At 48.2% G+C, this 21,031-nt stretch overlaps 1 protein-coding gene across 3 annotated transcripts in view; it reads right to left on the bottom strand.

Moving 5' to 3' along the window:
* The window catches only part of LIPC (lipase C, hepatic type), a 159,780-nt gene that overhangs the window by 118,988 nt on the left and 19,761 nt on the right, over positions 1-21,031 (bottom strand). The window lies entirely within an intron of this gene.

Raw genomic sequence — 21,031 nt, 5'->3', positions numbered from 1 at the left:
TTTATTTATTTGAGGGGGAGGGGCAGAGGCAAAGAGAGAGAGAATATGGCATTGAGCATGGAGCCCACTGTAAGGTTCTATCTCCTGAGCCTGAGATCATGACCTGAGCCAAAATCAAGAGTTGGATACCTAAGTGACTGAACCACCCAGGGGCCCCACTACTGTTGTTTTTAAACATCATTTATTTAATTGTAAGTTTTTATAACTTAATTTTAAAATCATGGCTGTGCTTAACAATCAGCTCACAAAATTCTTGAAAATGTAACAACTGTCTCTGTCAAGGTTGAGGGCTTTGTCTTTGGTGGAGAAATATGATCCCAGCCCATCTGGGTGGAGCCTCACTGCACCCTAGCCCTGGAGAAACTTCTGCCCAGGATGAGGGCATGCCATGGTCTCATGCTTATCCTAAGTCTTTACTTAAACTTGAAGAAAGGAGCCTCTTGTGTATAACAGGGACTCCAATACCATCTGTTGATGAGAAAATTAGTGGCCATGTACTCTGGCCACTATAGGGAGTGTAACCATGAACCTCTACCCACCATGTGTGGAAATGAGTCATTTCAGACAGAGCCATCCAGAAGGCACAGATGGTGCCCTGACCCTGTATGACCTGGGTGGGTATTCTATGGGAATAGAGCACAGGGTCTGGCCAGTCAGTCCTGTCCTAGCTTATGCCCAGTTTTCTGCTTTGGAAGTACCAACTTATAAGCCTTCTCCTCCACTCCCCCACCCCAAGAAAGCAGGAGCAGCTGGTTGACTGATTCCCTGGAGTCCTGTGGCCTTGGCCTGGGAAAACAACAGTCAAGACCCATGAGCTGAACCAACTGGTGTTTTCTTTAAGGAAACATCATGCCTCAAACCCTTTACTGTCAGCTGCTCAGTGACCTTGGGAAGCAAGCTGTTTTTCTGGCTAGTTGCTTTGAGTTTGCTAGAGCCACAAGACAAGTGACACTGAGGCATCTATCTCAGTCCTGCAGGGAAAGGACAGGTGCCCAGGGGCTGCAGCACTGGGCCCCTATCCCACCATCACCACTGTGCTATGTGACCTTGGGCTTCAGCCTGTTTCCCTGCAGGTTAGATGTCTCACAGGATTATTGTGAGGTCAACTGAGATAATATATGTGAAAACAATGCTGCAAATAGTAAGTGTAAGAGGACAGTGAGCAGGACTGGCAGCGGAGCCTCTGCTGGAAACACCAGGTGTTCAGTAACCCACATTCTCTAAAGAGACTTGTCAGCAACTGGGACCAGATTCCCAAGGAAGCAGGCCCAGTCACCATTACTCACCCTCCTCTGGCCACATGGAGGAGGTAAGTGGGAGAAGGGAGGTAGGAGAAAGTAGGAAAGTAACTCACTTCTGCCCCTCCCACTGTGACTCTTCCTCTTGAGGTCATGTTGGGGGCATCTATCAGCATCAGTTATGGAGGTTGCAGAGTAAGGGTGCTGGCAGGAGGATGCTTGTTGAGATATCGAGATTCTTGGCCCCATCTGTGGTGGGGAGATGGTGACAGAGTTTTGGGGGAGAGTGTGACCTGTGTCTCCAGGAGTTTGAGGGCCTCTGAGTGAATGTGAAGGCTGTGCCTGCTTTGGCCATCTGAAGACAGATGGGGGGGGGGCTCAGACAAGGTGGAAGAAGGGACTCCCTCATGTCAGTTCCCCTCAGCCCTAAGAGGGCAGCAGGAAGAAGACCCCAGTGGTTTTTTTCTTTCTTCTTTTAAGATTTTATGTATTTATTCACGGGAGACACACAGAGAGAGGCAGATACGTAGACAGAGGGAGAAGCAGACTCCCTGTGGGGAGCCCAGTGTGGGACTGGATCCCAGAACCCTGGGATCATGACCTGAGCTGAAGGCAGATGCTCAACCACTGACCCACACAGGCATCCCAAGCCTAGTGGTTTCCGAGGCTCTGTAAAGGAGTACAGAGTGGGAGGGCATGGGCCACTGGAGAAGCCAAAGGGGCCACAGCTGTCCTCCAGGACAGGCTGGGTTCACACTGACAGGACCCTCAGAAAGCCATGTACTCATCCTCACAGGACCATCCTGGAGCAGATGGCCCCAGAGTAAGCTGAGACCAGACAGACAAACAAGCAGTTAGAATCTCTATGTCCCCCACCTGTACTCCACCACCAGTTTCCTGCAGAGAGGGTAGGCCCTCTCTCTGTGTCCCTGACCTGTACCCCAAGGCTAGCTCCCCCAGAGAGGAATTCCAGAACCAGGCCTGCTCTCCCATCCCACCCCACAGTGTCCCAGTGGGAAGAGGAGTTAAAGAGTAGAAATGTCTCCTCCCCATTTCAGATCACACCTTCTCCCCGAATCTAGCTCATGAGCACAAAAGGAAGAATGTCAAATGGATGTGACACTGAGGCTTTAGAATTAAGTAATAATAAATTAGACTAAATTTTAGCAATAGAACTGACCAAAAGTTAAGAAACCTGCCTAAGATGGTATTAAGGGATGGAAAAGCATGGCTTGATAGCACATGGTCAAAGTCAGGGATGGGAGAACTCTAAAAGTTTCAGGTTTATACCCCTCTAAATTCAAACAGATCAATAAACTCATAATGGAAGTCTTAGTTGTTATAGTAGGTGGCTCCATTGAACTTGAATTGAATCAAATATATGTACGGAACACTGGTCTCAAACTTGAGAAAAAATTTATAAAGATTTGATTTATTTTACTACTTTCCCTGGGGGGAGTGAGGTTCAAGGCTCTCATTGGTGCTCCTCTGTGTTAAAGAACGGGTTGAGGGGGCAGCCTGGGTGGCTCAGTGGTTTAGTGCCGCCTTCAGCCCAGGGCCTGATCCTGGAGACCCGGGGATCGAGTCCCACGTCGGGCTCCCTGCATGGAGCCTGCTTCTCCCTCTGCCTGTGTCTCTGCTGCCTCTCAATCTCTCTCTCTCTCTCTCTCTCTCTCTCTCTGTGTCTCTCATGAATAAATAAATAAAATCTTAAAAAAAAAAAAAAGAACAGGTTGAAAGTCCATTGCTCTACAAACAACGGAGTCTGCAAGGTCACCAGGACCCTCCCATGCTCTTGAGGCCAGCTCTGCCCAGGTGAATGAATCAGCTGCTGCAGCAAACCTTTGAGCAGGGTCCCAATGTGCATAGCGAAGGTGTGTAAGCAGCGACAGGGAAATTATTCTCCCCTTCATCCCTGCACATCACAGCAAGTACTCTCTGGTCTGGCTGTAACTCCCCTTCAGAGGAAGTGTCCTTTCCCTGTGGACTGGGCTCGGTCAGGGTTGGGTACAGCTGATTCTACACAAGGAGTACGTGCCGGGAGGTCCCATCCTTCTGGCCATAGTCATCTATGTAAGGATGAGCACCTGGCCCAGCAGAGTTCTTTCTGAAAGTTTTGCTAGAGTTACGTGATAAGATATAATCTCTCTGGAATTTTAAGCTCTAAGGACCATAGAAATGTGGGACTCCCAAGTGCCAGCATAGGGGGAGGAAGACAGAGGAAGAGACAGAGTAGGAGAAGAAGAGAAGGAGGAGGAAGAGAGAGAGAACAGAGAGACGGAGAGACATGGTGACTTTATTAGAGGCAGGAATCCAGCTGCACTTGAAGCCTGTATTTTGGACATCCTGTTATGTGAGTAGATAAAGCCTCCTTTTTCCCTAAGCTCATTAGAGTTGGATTTCTGCCCTTGTGACTCAAAGTCCCGACTAATACAACCATGGGATACTCTTATCTACTTTTCCTGCATCTTCAAATATGTTGATTTTTCTTTCATCCCCACTGTACCACCCGTCTTAGGACCAGCCTCCAAATTCTGTGAGCATCAGGGCCTTTGGTTGCTCTGGGGACACCCACCTCCAAGTAATGAGTACCAAGTGATGACCTGCTCAGTCCACTGGACTTCGATGGAGAGGGCTTGGGTCAGCCTAGCTTCAGTACACAATGATTCTAGCACATTTCCCGGGGCAATTGCAGCCTTGTGACTTACACTTACACATGTAAGACCCCTGATGCACAAAAAAAGCTACCACGTGCCTCCAACAACCTTCTAGTGTTCAACATGGAACTCTCAGGGTCTTTAGACTGTGTACCTTCATTGCCCTGGGCCCACTTTCATCTGCAAATCCTGACTGTTGCAAGAAAATTCTCTTAGGGACTATTTTGTAGGAACCAGCACCGAGGGCTCTGTTAATAACACCAGGGATCTCCTTACAAATGTCACCCAATAAAGTTATCAGAACATCCCAGTAGGCAGACTATGACCTTCCTAGTAATCTAGGCAGAGCAGACCACCAATGGGTGGCCAAACTCATTAGCACTTCAGTGCATTTCCAGAATAGATTCCAATTCACAGCTTATTAATGGAAATTGACCTTTAGCTGAAGATTTCATAGAAAAGGATTTAAATCACACATTGCCCAGCAAAACGATAAAAATTCCTCTTTAGATGTTGCTATTCTTTACCCAGAGTGCCAAACACTGCCAGCAGCCTCCTCTCTCCCACTCATGGCCTGAAATACTTCTCACTCTTGTTCTAAGGCAGTTCTGCAGGGGGGGATCCAGGACCAGCTTCAATATTAGCATCACCTGGGACCTCATTAGAAATGCAAATTCCCGGGCTCCGCCCGAGGCCTACTGAATCAGGAGGTCTGGCATGCAGCCCAGAAATCTGTTTTAACAGAGTCTCCTGGCAATTCGGATGCAGGCTCGGGTTTGAGTTTGAGAATCACTGTCCAAACCACTACCTGAGTGAGTCAGTTCCTGCCTCAGTTTCCAGCCCACCTGGCAACACAGAAGGCCCCAAGTGTTCAAGAGGGGCCCATCTCCTGCTCCCCAAGCAAGCTCCTTGGTGGTCCCCACTCTGGCCCCAGATCACATATTAGCCGTGTCAGCCCTTAAGACGGGCAATTTTCCTATGAAGGCACTAAGTCTCTGCGTGTTGTCACACTGGCACCTAGACTGAAGACAGGTGGTTTCTCCTGGCTCTGTTCCAGAGCCCCAAATCCATCAGAGCATCCAAGGAGTGGGGGCAGGGTGGAGCTTATGCGGAAGGAAGGAAGTGGAATGAAAAAATCTCCAAGGGAAGAAACAAATGTACTTTGATACTTTGAAATGTATTCTTCCCAGCAACGCTCATGGATTATAAAGCCACATTTATCTTTCAGAGCAAATAGCAATCAGTCCTGAGGAGCGAGGAGACATACAAATAATGGCCAACATGTGTTGATACTGACAGTGACCCATAAATCTCCTTTTCTTTGGGAGAAGATGGCAGGTGGCATTTTAATTCCGAGCCGTCGAATGAGAAGGAGCAAGGTTTACCTCTGCTGTGGATCTGAGTGGAGCATCCCTGGAAAGACAAGCCAATGAACACGCAGTTGAGCACTAATTGATGGCCGCCAACATGCTTCGTAAGGCTCCATTACCCAGCTGGGGAGCATGGCAGCCGAAACATGGAGCAGCGGAGCCTGGGGGGAGCAGCCATCTAGGGGGGACAAGGGCCCCCGAGGTGCCACAGCCTCCCCCAGCGCGACTAACTGCTGCCACCTTCATGGAGCACATGCCAACTCTGGTGCTTTGGAGCGCTTTGGAGCTCAGCAGGCCCTTTCTCGAGGCTTCTTTTGCTCCTCTCCTCAGCAGTTTCCTCATCATGCATGGCCTGTTCCAAGCCTGCTCTTTGTCCTCAAGTGTTCAAAGGTCACTAGCTCATGTTGAGTCTCTCTCTCGTTCTATTTTTTCCCTTTTATACCCCCCTCCCACCATTTTTTCTCAACCATGGACTCCATCTGTATTCTACTGATAACGTTTGCTTAAGTGTATCTGTATCCTGAACTTGTGCGGTGGCGGTGGCACTATGTGCGTCTGACCTGCATAAATCGTACTGTGCTCTAAATCTCATCTGTTTCTGGTGCTGTTTCACTCAGCACCGTGTTCGTCAACCTTAACTGCATCGTTGCACGTGCATCAAGTTTACTGCTTCCAACTGCTGCTTTCCAATGAGTTTATGTAGACACATCTGTGACCTTGGACAATCTCTGATGAGTGTATTTAATTTGCATAAATGGTACTGAGCTCTAAAAAAAAAAGGTCCTCAAGGACCTTTGTAGACCTTTCTCTAACTTGTTGATTTGTTGTGTCTGAGAATGAGACTGGCTCCCACTCCCTGCTCTGCCACTTAAATAAGGCACTGCCGTTACCATTCATCTACTACTTGGCCGGATGCTCTGCTAGGTGTTTTTTTGCACGTTGACTCACTTGATCTACGAACAGTGTGACTTTGGGCCAGTCACTTGACTTCTATAAGCCTCTGTTTCCTCATCTTTAAAATGGGGACATACTAGCACGTACCTTATAGGGTTGCTGGAGCACAAAGTGGACTATTCCAGGGAAGCCCTGGTGTGCAGGGCAGATGCCCACCCCGCCCTGCCTGCCCCTGCTTTACTGAGTTAGGTGCTCTGTACCGCGTTCCCAGGGCCTAAGGCTGGGGCTGTGGTCTAATTTGGGTCTCCTCCTTGAGGGAGGGAATGCACCTTATTGCCTTTGCATCCCCAGCCCTGAGCACAAGGTCCGGGCAGGGTACGTACTCGGTGACATGTGTGAAGTTAGGAAGGAAAAGAGGAAGAAGACTGCAGGGTGAGTTCCAGAAAGTACTGGTCCTGAGCTAACAGGTTTGGGCTGGGGGACCCCAAGTGGGGACACGACAAAAAGGGAAACTGAAAGAGCTTTTGTCAGAGAGGAAAGAATGTACAGAGTGCCCAACTCTGAGCCCAGGTGAGGGCAGTGATTTATCCAAGTCACACAGCCATTTGGTGTCAAAGTTCAAGGCATAACCATGGCTGAAGATCGCTAGTGTGCGCAGTGTTCTATCCACCACATTAGGACAACATGTTATCTGAAATAGCTCGCGTGTGACCAAGCTACTAGGTTCTAGAATGTTCTCCCCCCAACCCTGGCTGCCACCCCGCTGCTGGTTATTGAGAACACCTGCTTAGTAATGCCTCATCTCCTTCTCCCAGGAATACTCCCAGTCGGCTTCCAGGCCCCTCCTTGCCCTTCCACTATCAAGTCTGAGGACTCCATGAGAAGCTCATCCAGACGAAGAGTCAGAAAGTTGCATGGGGGAAAGACACAAGCCTTGGAGTCAAGTAGACCACAGTTCAAATCTCGCTGCATCCTTTTCCTCATTTAGACAAAACAATTAGGCTGTGCGCCCCAGTTTCCTTACATGTGAAATGCGAATAACAATATACACATTGTAGGTTATAGTTTGTTGTAAGAATTAAGCCAACTTAAGCAAAATGCTAGACATAGTAATTAGGCATATCCAGCCCATTGGAGGCAAAGAATTATGTCTTACTTGTCTTTATATTTTTTCCCATTTCCCCGTTGCTCGAGGGCTAGCATGCTGCTTTACATCTAGTAGTAGGTGCTAAGTACTGCATCACTGAGTAAGTGAGGAGCTATTTTGTGTTCTTTAAAACTTTGTTTCTCAAAGCGTGGTTTGGGGACCAGCTGCACTGGCATGACCTGGACGCTTATTAGAAATGCAAGATCTTGGAGTCTGTCCCAGATGTACTGAAACAGAACATTCCTTTTAGTAAGCTCCCCAGATGATTCGCATGCACATTAAAGTTTGAGAAGCTTTCCTTTCGAAAGCAACTTCTGAAGCTGGGGGAAACCTAAAAACTCCTATTAAGGGAGCGAGCATTGTGGGAAGTTTACAGGCAAGAAGATAATACACATGTGCTGTGCACACCCTCTTCCCACTCCCGCTGGTCTGGAAGTGGTTTCTTGGTTTGATGGAAACCCAAATGACTTAGAATCACTTCTGTAAGATCCATAATGGTTGCAGAGCCAGCTTCTGTGTGCCCCTGTGTGTGTGTGTGTGTACTTTCTAGAGTAGACTGTGGTCTGGGGATCATTCCTTCCTTGCCAGGCGATAGCTCTGTCACAGATGTAGACTGCAACCTCTGATGAAGAGCCCCAAGTGACTTCACTGTTCCTGTGTTTTTAGATGGGGAAGGAGGGCAGGACTGGAGGTGGTTTTCCTGGATCTCTGGGATGTTTTCCATTAGTGCCAGCAGGGACGCAGAGCCTGCTAAATGTAATGACTTCAAACACATTTACTTAAAACAAATGTATGGTGCTTAGCCCTTTGATGAAGAGGCATACGCTCAATGGTTATTTGCCATGAGCCTCCTCCATGCCAGGCCTGCGCGGGTCCTAGGGATACAGTGGGGACTAGAACTTGTTCCTGCCCTCGAGGAACAAGGGGCTCATAGTCTACTGAAAAGACAGATGCGCTGGGAGATAAATCAAAGAGTGATGAGCCAAGGGCCACGGGCAAGAGGTCTACAAATGACATGGGACAGTGGGCTCATGTATCTCCGAGAGAAAGAGAGAGAGGGATGAGATACATATATTCATCTATGAGAGAGAGAAAGAGAATGAGAGAGAGAGGGAGGGATGGAATTAAGTGGTTGTGCTGTGTGCACACACATATGAATATGCATATATGTATACACAGGGAGAGAGGGAGAGAGAGCAAAGATACTAAAATGTTAACAATTACTGAACCTATCTGGAGGAAACACAGTAACTCATTATACTATCCTTTCCTAGTTTTTCTCTACTTGAACACTTGTAATTAAAAGTGGGGAAAACCTTGGGGGTAGTGCATGCATCAGGTGAGCATTATCATGGTCTATGACTGAGTACACGGTAGATGTTTACAAACATGTGTTTATGGCTCACAATACGCAGTTGCAAAGTGCTTCCCCTGTGCGACCGCAGTCCATCCTCCCAACAGCTCCGTGGGGTCTGTAACGATCCCCCTGGCTCACGAGCAGAGGCCTAGAGACCATAGTGGGGTGTCCAAGGCTAAGTGATCTAGTGGGGACTGAGACCCAGGCTTTTAGACTCCAAATCCAGTTCTCCATTGTCACCCAGAGTCTCTCTCAGGACTTATTTCCGGCCTGTACTGGGGGGCCGAGTGCCCAGCCGTGAGTAGGAGGCCCCAGTGTTTATCTTCCCTGGTCCTCCTTGTTCCCAGTAAGTGACCCACCACTTTTCCTTTTGGGTCTGCAGGGGGTGAAGACAAGGGAGGCAGGCCCCTGGACAAAAGGGCAGCTGACCTTGGGCCCTTTCTCCTTGGCTGAGGCCCGGGCGCATCTAGGAAACAGCCTGGCTGAAGACAGCTTGTGTGGGAAACAGGCCTCTCAAAGCTAGAGAGAGCCATTGTACGGGCTCCCACTGAGCACACTCCAGCAAAGATGATTGGTCTTTCAGGCACCCCGCCAGAGGGTAAGTTTTATCACTTACCCGCAATATGAGCCAGATAAATGGCTCCTTCTTGGTTTCCTGCCAGTTATTGCTCGTGCTGCCAGAAAGTCTTAATCATGCTGCTGAAAGAGGCCGCACCCCCTCCCCCCACCAGCTGCCAGCTGGCTCCTGGGCCTCTCAGCTGGGCCATGACTTTCTGCACCCCCACAGCAGAGGCTCCCCTGTTTGGGCCCGATTCAGAGCCTGCAGACTTACTACTCCGCTCTCCAAGCTCATGTATATTTATAAACCTCTTTTCCTAACCCCGAAGCCCCCTAGGGGGTTGCTGCTGAAGCTCAAACCAAACAATGATGTAGCTCCAGTGTCTCCAGTACCTGGCCCAGGACCCGGGTCAGAGCCTCGCCTCGCAAGTGTTTGCTGGATGGTCAGTTGTGTTCCCTCACCCCTCCCCACATTCCTACGTGGAAGCCCTAATCTTCAGTATGTCCGATTGTGACCCTCTTTGGAGCTAGGGTCTTTAAAGAGGTAATTAAGGTTAAATGAGGTCACTGGCACGGGCCCTAAGTGCATATGATTTATATAAAAAAAGGACATTAGACAGACATGCACTACAGGAGACCTTGTGAAGATGAAGGGGAGACCATGGCCAGCCACAAACCAAGGAGGGAAGCCTCAGAAGAAACCAGCTCTACTTCTGCCTCGATCTCAGACTTCTAACCTCCAGAACCATGAGAAAAGAAATTTCTGAGGTTGGGGCCCTTTCTGATGGCAGCCCCGGCAAACGAGGGCACTGGATGAATATTGAATTTGTTGGTGTCCCTGCACCGGCCTGGCACAGAACTGATGTGTGGCTGAATCTGTGAGGAAGTCCGTGCCCCAGAAGTCATCCTTCCAGTGTGGACTTCCCTGCTTGAATGGGTCATTTGGGTGTCTCTCTGGAGGGGAGGGGATAGGCTGTTGGCCACCCTCCCTTATGAGTCTTTGCTCCAGCTCATTCACTCACTCATTCATTCATTTATTTGAGAGAGAGAGAGAGAGCTCACAAGCAGGGGGAGCAGGAGAGGGAGAAGCAGGCTCCTCGCTGAGCAGGGAGCCCGACGCGGGACTCGATTTCAGGACCTGGAATCATAACCTGAGCTGAAGGCAGACACTCAACCAACGCAGCCACCCAGGTGCCCTCTCCAGTTCTTTCTGATTCAAAATCATCTACCCTTATCATGAATCTCAGGTGCGGGAACCCCTCCCGCTGTGTGGCATGAAGGTGGTGGCCAGCACTTGGACATGTACATGCCAAGGTGACCTAGTCATGGGGTAGCAGCAAGACCTGTGTTATAGGCTGCAGAGGGAGTCTCACCAGAGGAAATTTCTCCGGTGTTCTCTTGGGGTCAGCAAGCCTCAGAGAAGCTTAGGGGAGTCTATTTGTGAAAGCAGCCCTGTACCTAGAGGGTTCCTGAGTGAATAAAAATATTTTAGCTTTTCTAAAGTATGCTTGGTTATCTTCAAATGGCCCAGAATTTTCAGTCTGGCCATCATGGGGCATCTCCTTTCTTCAGGCTGCCTGGGGTTGTGTTTGCACCTAGTTTGTGAGCTTGCCTTTGGGGAACCAGGGACTGGGAAGGAAGCTGAGATAAGAGGGAGCAGAACTTTGGCGGCTGCACACAGATTTCCTGCTAGGCCTCTGAGGAGGTGGCCGTCACTCATAGTGAGTGTGGGGAGGGTAAGCGTTGATCAGACGTGGTCAGGTTCAGAGAGGCTCAGAGGATGTCCCAGGCTCCCCTGGCAACGACACCCACAGTAGAACATGTCTGAAGGCCAAGATAGCCATGTGGGCTTTGCGGGGGACACCAGCATCGCCAGAAATCCCCATCAGTGAGAATCCCAGGGACCTCGGGAGGCTTCCTCCACCCCTTGCCCTTCAGGCCCCGGAGAAAAACAGCTTTGGGGAAGAAACAGTCCAATGGTCATTGACCACTTGGATCGTTCTTACAGAATTATTTCTTTGTCCTACTGGTGTTTGGGAATCTTTGAATCACTGAAGGCAGTTGAGTCACCCTAGGATTAAGGCAGGGCTGATGTCTCGTGTTTAAAGTGGATAGAACTTGGCTTTCATATTTTTCTCTGCCCTTAACATTTAAACAGCTGACATCAGCTGAGGCAACCACTGAAGGTCTGGGGCACTGTGATGACCTCCCGATGAGTCCTCGTTGACACCCAGAGTGTCAGTGCTAGAAGGGTCCCTGCATGCCACTCACAGGAAATCAGAGGCACAGGGGACGAAGGCAGCCCCCCCACCAAGGCTGTGCAGCTGGTGCGGAGGAACTGGGAGACCTCGATGGCACTTCCTGAGTTGCTTGGAGCAGGGGTGGGGGTGGGGGTGTGACAAAATGAAAACAAAACACAGCAGCACCAGAAACCAGCCCGGTGGGCAGCTGCACCAGGATGTTCCCAACTGAACATGGACAATGGCCACAGAATAGAAACAATGTGCTACCCGGACCTTCTATGTTTGTGATGGGACAAGAGGGACCCAGACATGACTAAACATTCCCCTCCTCTGGCCAACAGCAGTGAATGCCACCCCTGTGCCACTGCCAGCCCCAGCCCCGCTGCTGCCTGCTGTATCATTGTTGACTAAGCCATGCAAGGGGGGAGTTGACAATAACTGATTATTGAATTATTTTTTATAAAGGTTTTATTTATTTATTCATGAGAGGCAGAGACACAGGCAGAGGGAGAAGCAGGCTCCCCGCGGAGGGCCCGATGTGGGACTCGATTCCAGGACCCCAGGATCACGACCTGAGCCAAAGACAGTCAACCACTGAGCCACCCAGGTGCCTGATTGTTAAACTATGAAGATATCTGGTCATTGGGTTGCCCATCCTCCCCTTAATGGACTCTGATCCAGAACTGCCCCCACCCCCTTCTCCGTCTCAGCCAGTAAAACCCAATCTACGGAGAAGCCCCCCTCAACAGCTCACATTGGGATGCCCCGGGGTTTCTCTGGGGTGTATTCTTTCTTGCTGCAGTAAGGCCAATAAGCCTTTCACTTGACCCTGAGTGGGCGCCTGGTGATCTTTGCTTGGTGAACGTTTACATCTGTCAAGTGGGGATACTAATCCTGCCCCATCGATATTCCTTACAGGGATGTTGTTAAGAAGCAAGTGGTATCATGTGGGTGGGAAGGAGTTCTTCATGTTGAAATTGCAGGTCTCTAAGCTAACGCGATGTGGAATTTCCAAAGGGTTCTCTTTCCAGACTTAGAAGACAGTACTTTTGAAATGGAAGATTCCTATTCAGCCTTCGACTATGTGTTCCTGCCTCATTTCCCCGGCGTAAATCCCTCCTACGACTTCGTGTGAGGAATAGCAACGAACACGAAGACTTCAAAGACACTTGCCCAAGGCTGGGGCCTGCCTGGGAGGAAGATCTGAGTGTTTGTGGGCGCCTGCGAGGTGGTGACTGCTGAGCACCACCTCTGTATTTTCCTGCTGATACCACCATTCCTTCCATGAGGGAGTGGCTGTGGTTTCAGCTGGGCTGAGAGATAAAGCCATCCACCCAGCAAAAAAAGGCAGTCAGCAGCCTCATTCCTCCTTTTTTTTTTTTTTTTCATTATTTTTTTAAACCCTAACCTCAGTGGTGGCCCCGTTGCTCCAGGGTGAGGGCCAAACTCCATAGCATGGCCCCAGCCATTTCTTTTTATGTGGCCCACCCTTGGCCACAGCAAATGTCTCGGGGATTCCCAATTTCACGAACCTTTTTCAAGTCTCCGAGACTGGTTTATGCTTGTCCTTCTGCTTTGCAATGTCTTTCCACATCTTTTCCCTCAAAACTCAACCCAAATGTCTCTCTCTTCTCAGCTGACCCCTTCTGCCTCAGAGCCTTATGATGCTTTGTACCTGGTGTTACTTGTGCACTTAGCACACTATTGAAATTGTGCTTCTCCCGAACTCTAACCTGTGCGCACCCTCACCTGCAGCTGTAGGGAGCCAGAGACCCCCTCAGGTAGGAAGCTCCTTGATGAAATGAAATGTGCTTTTTCATTTTTGGATCCTCAGGGATGCAGTCTTGTGCTGACCATGGCGCCTGGTACACAGTAGGTGGCTAATGAATGCTGGAATTTGCTGCCGTCGATCTTGTTATGTTTCAGTGTGGAGCTGTATGTTGTTTTCACTATTTGGGATTCTCTCGGGACAAGGAAGCTGGAACATTTGTCACTGGAAAGTTTTTCGCAATCAGAAAGGCCAGTCCTAGAACCGAGGATCCACGGCCCTGCCCAGCTTTTGGAAATGCCCAACACATCTGAAAAGAATTTTCTCGATCCTATTTTCAGGCCTGCCAAGGAGGGTTCACTGTGTATGGTTCATTAACTGTGGCAGCTTGTATTTTCCCACCGATTACAAGTAAGTCTCTGCTTGGGGATTTTTCTTCAAGAGTCACTTTCTTTTCAGCATGCCCATTTTTTTATTTTGGAAGGATAAAGTGTCATGAATATTGTGGGTTTTTAAAAAATATTTTATCTATTTATTTATGAGAGAGGCAGAGACATAGGCAGAGGGAGAAGCAGGCTCCCTGCGGGGATGCTGACGTGGGACTCGATCCTAGGACCCTGGGATCATGTCCTGAGCCAAAGGCAGATGCTCAGCCACTGAGCCACCCAGGTGTCCCTATCTGGGGGTTGGTATTATCTGGGCTATGGTTTTCCCTGAGAGACATCAAATGCAAGATCAGTCCTTGTTGATTCCTTCCTCTTCCCTACCAGGAAACTTCAGAATGAAGCCAGGTTTGCCCTGGAGGCCTGGAAGTCAGGACACTGGGTCCAAGTCTTATTTTGCCACCGACTGGCAGTTTTCCTAGTGGTTCTCCAGGTGTTGTTCCAGACCAGCAACAGCACTTGGAAACGTGTTAGCAATAGAAACTCCCGAGCTGGCCCCAGACCCCACTGAATTAGGAACTCTAGCAGCTGGTATCCAGAAACCTTATTTTATTAAGATTTATTTATTTAATACATTTAATAAGACTATTTATTTTATGAATAAATACGATTTACGAAGATCTTATTTTAATAAGATTCTGATGTACGTTGAAGTTTGAGAACCATCGATCTGGTCAAGTCCATTTCATCTCTTTGATATAAATTTATTTTTAAAATTATTCAAATCGTTAAATATACTACATGTATATACACACACACACACATACACTATAACATTATAAAAAATTTGGAATAGACAAAAATTTAGATATAAATTTAACTGAAGTCAAACCTCCATGTGCATTTCCTTCATATTTTTTCCCCTCACACACGTATTTTCAGTTTTGTGATCACAGGACACACATAAGCAGGTATCCTGCTTTTTTCCTGCTTAACATAAATTCTATAAATACTATTCAGTGTTGCCACCTGCACGTCTTCATCGGAACTGTTCTGAGTGCCACACAGCAGTGCATGGAAAGCTGTGTTGCAGGTACTTGACCAGGCCCTGGTGAACTGTGTATGTGGAGGGGAGAATGCTCTGGACACACAGGGAGGCCTCTCCTCTGAGGCGTTTGATTTCTCTCCCCTGTGTCCTGTCCCTCCCCTGCAAGGACCATTGTGGAAAAATCAAAACTGTGAGTGTTCCTGGAAACAGAGTCATAAATGGAGAGGAAAGGGAGGTTAGCCAGCAGCCCCGAGTTTTCCAGAGTCATCCAGAAACTCCATTCTCCCAAGCCTGAAATCCCCTCCTGCAACCCTGGAGCCGTCGGGTCCTCACTGTGCTCCCTTGTGGCTATGTCTGGAAGTTGCACTTGCTCGTGACCAGCAAGGCCAGCACCCCACCCAGTCTCCCGGTGGGGAGGAGCCCATTGGAGTTGGTCTCCTCGCCCTAGGCTGGGGCCTGAGTGGGAGCTCCCCTCCCTGCAGGACTGGCTGTGCTCCCTCCCATGGTCCTGGTTTCCACACTGGGGCTGAAGTCCAGCCATGACCCTCAAGCTGCTTGGCAGGAATCCAGATGTCCTGCCTGGTCGCGGCCACCCCCTTTCCCTAGTGGGTGGACCTCAGTCCCCAGCTGAGAAGGCCCCTCCCTAAAACGGACACCCTCCCAGGAACCTGCATACAGCCACCCTCCTGGCCGTGAGGCTGGCCGTGCCCTCTGGCCTGCACAGATCCCGTGGATGGCAGGGACACCTCGGGCTGAGGTCAGGGTGGCCCCGTCCTTGGGGAGAATGTAACTGGGACTGCTCACCCCTGTCTGTGGGCCAGCCCCACTCCCTTTGCCCTTCCCTGAGGGAGCCAGCAAGTGAGGACCCAGCATGCTTTGCTGTACTGTGGCAGCAGGTGCAGGAAACAGGCAGGGAGGAGGTGGCAGGGAGCATCTGACTTTTGGCTGCCTTCCTTGCTTGGTGATTCATGTGCTACGGTCAATTCCCAGGCCCAACCAGTTCCTTCAACAATCGGCCACTCAGTTTCTTTTCTAAAAACGTCCTATTCACCTGACCCAGAATTTAAGAATATGGGTGCAAGTCCTGGGTCGCCTGTGAAAAGCAAGCAGGGTGGAAGACAGGCTGCTTGCTGTCCTCTTACCTCAGGCTTGTCCTCTCTGGGTGTGTTACCCTCAGTGGGGCTCGAGGGGCTGGGCCGGGAAGTCTGATAGTGGATGGGATCTGTCCTTTAGCAGAGAGAAGGTAGCGTTTCTCCAGCATGCTGGGGCCTGGCCTGCAGACTCCGGCTCCCCGTGCATTCCTAATGCACATGCTCCATCTCTGGATGTCACCGGCAACGTTACTCACATATGACTCTTGCTGCAGGTGGGGAGGCCTATCAGGAATTCGGAGGTCCCATTGCAGGATAAGTCTGGGCCTGAGCCTATGAGAGTGGAGGTGGCAGGTCTGAAGTCATAGAAATAGGTATGGCCTTTTCGCAGTGGCCCCCTTGGGACAGCAAATCCAAGACCAATCTAATTGCAGCTAATTGGGATTTTTCTTTTTAATTTTAATTTTTTCTCTTACTTTCAAATACTTAAAAAAAAATCCCACTCTCTATGAGCTTAAACTCTGTATATATCTTTAAATATGCTTCTCATCCCTAGCCATATACATGTATATGATGTTTTCATAATTGTGATTCAATATGTAGGCTATTTAGTCCTGTCCCCCCCCGCCCCACTTTATTGCATATAAGATTTCCTTGTATTTATTTTTAAAAGCTACAAGACCAGTTGTTATTTAACTTTTTGGAGGTCACAGATCCCTTTGATAATCTGCCAGAGTTATGACCTCTCTCCCTCACTCAAAGTGCACAGACACATGGCCTTGGGTGCCATCCCAGGAGGCAACCAGACTCCAGAAACCCACCTCGCCAAGTTAATATCCCTCGTGTTACACTGTGAGTGCCTGGAGGCCAGCCCTAAGCCTTCTATTTATGAATTCCATCTTTATTACCCAAAAGATCCTGGAACTTTTAGTACTTTAGTAGGTATTTGAAACAATGCTTGTTTAAAGATGGACTTACTGCTAACTGGATGGTTTATTGTTAGGCATTCCGGTCGTTTCTAGTTTCTGGCCTTTGTGACCTGGGCTGCTGTCAACTCCTACCTAGAATTTGCTTTACTTTTCTTCATCCCAGAAGGCCTGTCCTGGGGAAATGTTTAGGCTTGAAAAACATGTGGACTTTACCAGCCCTATACCTTTGCTAATGCACAAGGAAAGCCTCCTCTTTTGTTCAGATTCTATCCTGCGGGACCCTGCTCAAATGCCACCGGCTTCCCTAAAGCTTTCCCTGTACCCCACACTTGGAGGTAAACTCTAATGCCTCCCTACCTGCTCCTAGTTCTAGTCCATTTGGGCTGCTATGACAAAGGGCTGTAGACTGGGGCGGTGGGGGGAGCTTATAACCAACAGAAATTTATTTCTCCCAGTTCTGGAGGCTGGAAGTCTGAGATTTGGACGCCAGCATGGTCAGGTTCTGGTAAGAGTCTCCTTCCTGGTTTACTCACATGTTGGAAAAAGAGCAAGCTCCCTGGAGTCCCTTTTATTTATTTTTATTTTTATTTTTATTTTTATTTTTATTTTTATTTTTATTTTTATTTTTATTTTTTGGAGTCCCTTTTATAAAGGCACTAATCCCATTCAGAGGGCTTCATCCTTATGACCAAATCATTTCCCCAAGTCCGCACCTAACTATCGGCATATTGGGGTTAGGGCTTCAACATGAATTTGGAGGAAACAAACATTCAACCCATCGTACTCCTTTCTAGTGGTACTCATCACATTCCATGTCCTAGTCGTGAAAATTTTATATACACATCTTATCTCCTTTTTTTGACTCAATGATATACTTCATGTATATGATACCCAGGACAGATCATTTTAATATGCCTCTGCTCTGTAAGACAAAATTGTTCTCAGTAATGTTGCAAAAATCAGGAATCACTATTTTCTTAATTTGTTCTTTAATTTTAGAGCAATGAACAATTTAAGAGGAAGAACACACTGCAACTTTGAAGATACTCAAATGCATTAAAAGTATTTCCTGTAAGAACTACAATTTTTACTTACTAAACAAAATATAGTTGACTCTTGAACAACACAGATTTGAATTGTATGGGTGCAAATATATGTGGATTTTTCCCCATAAATACAACAGAGTACTGTAAATTGGTTTTCTCTTCCTTATGATTTTCTTAATAACATTTTCTTTTTTCCAGCTTATTTCTTGTAAGAATACAATATGTAATACATATAACAAGCAAAATAGATGTTAATCGACTGTTTATGTTACCGGTAAGGCTTCTAGTCAACAGTAGGCTGTTAGTAGTTAAGTTTTGGGGAATTCAAAAATTATATGTGGCTTTTTGACTGCATGGGGTGGGGGGGTCAGTGCCCCTAATCCACGTGTTGCTCAAGGGCCAACTGTATTATACCTCCCAGTTCCCTGTTAATATCTGTCTTACTGTATTACATTATAAACATAAAAACTCTAAATGGTGGTCACATAGGATAACAGAATGTAAGTTCTCAGGTTTTGCTTCTTCGTCTTCACAATCATTATGTATCATCTTTGATTTTGAATTTTTTGTTTCTATGTAGGGAAATGCAGTAAGTATCATAGAAGTTGGAGACATGGGGTGATCAGAATGAGTTGGGAGGTTTCAAAACCATGACACCTGCAGTGAGCACATCACCAAATGGGTAAATGTCAGGGGCCAACCACATAACTGGGAGTTCTCAAAATTAACCTCAATAGGGACGCCTGGGTGGCTCAGCAGTTGAGCATCTGCCTTTGGCTCAGGACATGATCTCGGAGTCCTGGGATGGAGTCCCACATCGATCTCCCTGCATGGAGCCTGCTTCTCCCTCTGCCTGTGTCTCTGCCTCTTTCTCTGTGTCTCTCGTGAATAAATAGATAAAATCTTAAAAAAAGTAATGTTGATAGGGAACATAATTTTTATTAAAGGGTAAGTAATAAAAATGTGATCATTCGAAGTTTACACATATATTAATAAAACCCAACAATAACCATAGCAGTTGTTTGCAACTTTAGTAAAAAACTGTTTTGAGAGGTAGGAGGTCTATTTTTATCACTGACATCTGGGGTAGATGGCTCCCATCTCCCCACCCCTGGTCCACCCCTGATTCAACAGCTCAGGGCAGGATTTGGGGACAAGGGCCAACTTGTACAGTGTCTACTGTCCAAATGCAGTGGTTCTGGAATGGCCTATATGTGAAGCCGATTTTCTTCATGTACTCCAAACAAAGCAACACATCACAATCCACTGAATACAGACACAGATAAAAGAATCCAGCCCTTTTCTATTAAGCCAGACATTCAAGAAATTTGCAACACTTCTTCGTAAAACAATATCACTCTTCAGACTCCCATTTTACTGTTGTTGTTTTGAAAATATGAGGTATTTCTCATAATATATGTATTGATACCAATAGGTTTGCTGTTCTTTTTGAAGGCATTACAGTTTACAAAATCCCTCAATTTTAGTCTCTAATATCATAAATATCGATAGCTGTGTTCCACGCAGAAAACAAAACAAAACAAAACTCTAGCTCTTTGGAGTCCTAAGGAATTTTTCCGTATGTAACAGTGTCCCGAGATCAAGAAGTTTGCGAACTGCCACACACGTGTGTGGCCTTATACACGGCAGATGCTTGCACGGGGGGTTGGTTAAAGGAGTGAGGGACTCAGTGGGTGGGTGCCAGCGCCTTCTGGGATTTGGAAGCTGCAGCTGGGATGGGAGGGAGGGACAGGCCCCTGGAGGCAGTGGTGATGGATACCTGGAAGGTGGGGTTGCCAGGGCCTGGGAGCAGCAGCTTCCATCTGAGAGCAGTGTGGGCTCTCGTGGCCACACCAGTGGGGTGGGTCTGGGCCTCAAGCTGTGAGGTCTGGGGATGAGGGTGATGGTAGCTCTGTGCCCCGGGGGAACAGATCCTGTTCCCCTTGGTGCTGACAGATTGGAACAACTGCCCCGGTCCATATTTCTGAATGAGAACTGAACAGAACTGTTTTTTTTTTTTTTTTTTTTTTTTTTTTTTTTTAAATTTCTTTTTTTTTTTTTTTTTTTTTTTTTTTTTTTTATTTATTTATGATAGTCACAGAGAGAGAGAGAGAGAGAGAGAGAGAGAGAGAGAGGCAGAGACACAGGCAGAGGCAGAAGCAGGCTCCATGCACCGGGAGCCCGATGTGGGATTCGATCCTGGGTCTCCAGGATCACGCCCTGGGCCAAAGGCAGGCGCCAAACCGCTGCGCCACCCAGGGATCCCTGAACAGAACTGTTTTTGAGGGGCCTCTGGCTGTCACATCCCTGGCAGTGAGCACAATGGAAAGAGAGAAAGGCCTGGAGCCTCAGATTGAGCTGTCTGTGCTTCTCCTTTCTTGGCTCTGAACAGCCATGGGACCCCTGCAGGTCACCCAAATGCTGGCTCACTCTCCCACATGGCGAGGATGGGCTAACAGCTGGCACGTACCGGGTGCACAGAGCCGGAGTGGGTCCATTAGTAAGTCGTTCATAAAAACAAAAAGAGGCAGGCCGGGAGGGGTGGGGTTCAGGAGGAAGTGTCCTTGGGGGAGCTCTTCCTGGCCCAAGGCTAGTGACAGTGGGAGCTTTGTACAGACTGGGGTTTCCCAACACTTGACCCACTAGGTGCACTTTGCCCTGGATAACTCGTTGTGGGCACTCTCACGTGCACTGTAGAATGTTTAGTAGCGTATCTGGCCTCTGCCCATTACATGCCAATAGCACTCTATCCCCAACTGTGACAATTGAAAAATGTCTCTGGACATTGCCAAATGTCCCCTAGGGGACAGTTTTGCCCCTGGTTGAGACCTGCCAGTCTAGATACTCATCTGACGAGGCCTCCACTGTGGGCACTTGCTTCCAGCCAGTGCCTTGGACGACGATGCCCCAGCATCATACACAGATTGGGCTCAAGCACAAAGAGTTTTGCCAAGGGATTCTGCTTGCAAGGGAGCAAGAGACCTCTGGACTCTGATCCTTTTCCCTGAAGAACCCTCCTGCTCATCATGGCTGCTTCCCCCAGCTTTGGGACAAACCAGGCCCTGAGGAAGCAGCAGCTGACAACACAACATCTGTTGATAGAAATCTGGACAACGTCCAGCAGCCTGGAGGAGGCTGACTTGCCCTTCAGCCTCCTGCTCAACATCGATGGCTTCTGACCTCCAGGTCTCCACCTAAAACCATTCTGAGCCCATCGACAGCACAACGGGTAAATGAAGGGAGACATATTCCCACGATGGAATGCTTCTGCCCCTAGAATGAATGAGTCACCACCACATACA

This window comes from Canis aureus, chromosome 32 (assembly GCF_053574225.1).
Source record: "Canis aureus isolate CA01 chromosome 32, VMU_Caureus_v.1.0, whole genome shotgun sequence".
In the NCBI taxonomy this organism is placed as follows: Eukaryota; Metazoa; Chordata; class Mammalia; order Carnivora; family Canidae; genus Canis; species Canis aureus.
The sequence above is the reverse complement of the archived record's forward strand: the minus strand, read 5'-3'. Positions and strand labels throughout refer to the sequence as shown.